Source organism: Bombina bombina, chromosome 1, assembly GCF_027579735.1.
Source record: "Bombina bombina isolate aBomBom1 chromosome 1, aBomBom1.pri, whole genome shotgun sequence".
Taxonomy (NCBI): Eukaryota; Metazoa; Chordata; class Amphibia; order Anura; family Bombinatoridae; genus Bombina; species Bombina bombina.
Genome location: NC_069499.1, coordinates 1,092,995,051 through 1,092,996,836, shown reverse-complemented (window position 1 = coordinate 1,092,996,836; position 1,786 = coordinate 1,092,995,051). Strand labels below are relative to the sequence as shown.

The 1,786-nt window shown below is 45.9% G+C and overlaps 1 pseudogene; it reads left to right on the top strand.

Annotated features, from left to right (window-relative positions):
* The first annotated feature begins 247 nt into the window (after positions 1-247).
* Positions 248-1,578, top strand: LOC128641186 (angio-associated migratory cell protein-like; annotated as a pseudogene).
* Positions 1,579-1,786: the final 208 nt, after the last annotated feature.

Sequence of the window (1,786 nt, the reverse complement as noted above, 5' to 3'; positions counted from 1 at the left end):
CCCTAAAGGGGCATTTGTATGGACATTGCCCTTTAAAGAACATTCAGCAAATAAGCTAGAAAGGATGTAGTAATTGCAACAGTGAGGAGGAATGTCCACGTGTTTTTGACTACAGGAGGCCAGAGGGGCCCAGGGAAGTGAAGATAGTGGGTCCAGAGCCAGTCTGTGGCTAGTAAAGTGACACTTATTTTTACTTGATCCAAAGACTTCCTGTGTTGCCATCCTGTGTCCCAATCCTCGGAAAGTGATGGAAGGAGCAGGCGCAGAAGGATGTGCAGGTCCAGGACCAGGACCAGGGTCACCCAATCTAGGAGAAGCAGCTGCAGCAGGAGAACCGGTTGTAGAATTTCATGAAGATGAAGAGATTATTGAAGTTCTGGAACTTAATGAAGCAGAGCCAGATCCTGATGACCTTGCCAGTGATATGGAGGATGTGGATTTTGCAGATGGATGCAGAAGATGGAGAAATGGCAGCTAATGAGTGGAAGACAGAGGATGAAGGTGTGGAGGAGGGAGCAGAACCTAATGATGACAGCAAGCTGACTTTCTCCAAGCACACAGTTTCTGTGTTCTGTGTCAGCCTGGACCGTAAGGAGGGCACTATTGCTATAACTGGGGGTGAAGACGATAAGGCATTTGTTTGGCACCTGAGTGATGGAGAAACCTTGTTTGAGTGCACTGGTCACAAGGACTCAGTCACATGTGCATATTTCAGTCATGATTCAATCATGGTGGCTACTGTTGACATGAGTGGCATCATCAAGGTATGGAAGGTGGATGGTGGGCAGGAGATCTGGTCATTCGAAATTGGAGATTTAGAGTGGTTGGAATGTCATCCTTGCGCTCATGTGCTGCTGGCTGGTAGATGGTAACACGTGGATGTGGAAGATTCCCAGCAGAGAGTGTAAGACCTTTCAGGGCCCCAGTTGTCCAGCCACCTGTGGCCAATATTTGCCAGATGGAAGAAAGGCAGTTGTGGGCTATGAAGATGGAAATGTGAGAATCTGGGACCTGAAACAGGAAACCCCTCTGCATGTCATGAAAGGTAATGATAGGCATAAAATGCCTCTAACATGTGTGTCTTCAAATTCTGATGGAAGCCTGGTACTTACTGGTTCTGTGGATTGTGACACCAAAATGGTGAATACTGCAACTGGCAAGGTATTCCGGACAGAGAGCACTGTGTCAAAAGCCTCCCTGTGAGAGGATAGCGAAACTGAATTAAACTGAGTGGAGTCTTTGGGCTTCTGTAGTGTGATTCCTCTGGCTGCAGTTGGTTACCTGGATGGGATGTTGGCTATTTATGACATTTCTTCTCAGACTTTAAGGCATCATTGTCAGCATGAGTCTGGCATTGTGCAGCTGATGTGGGAGGACAATTCGCCTGTGGTCTACACTTGCAGCTTGGACGGTGCAGTCAGACTGTAGGACTCAAGATCAGGGAAAATGATCAGTGAATACCGTGGCCACTCAGCAGAAATCCTTGACTTTGCAATTAATAAAGATGCTTCCATTGTGGTGACCACTTCTGGAGACCATAAAGCCAAAGTTTTCTGTGTGCAGCAACCTGATCGCTAAATGAGTCTTCCCGTGTGAGTCTCCTGTATAAAGAAAATGCACCAGGCCTTATAGAAGGCTGAAGCATTTGATGTAATCTATACTACAAATTTGTATATGCAGTATATATATATATATATGTGTGTGTGTGCGCTTTCATACAGACAGATAATCCCTTATGTATATATACATCTGCAACTGCGTAGGTGCATGTGTATCTGTTTACTAC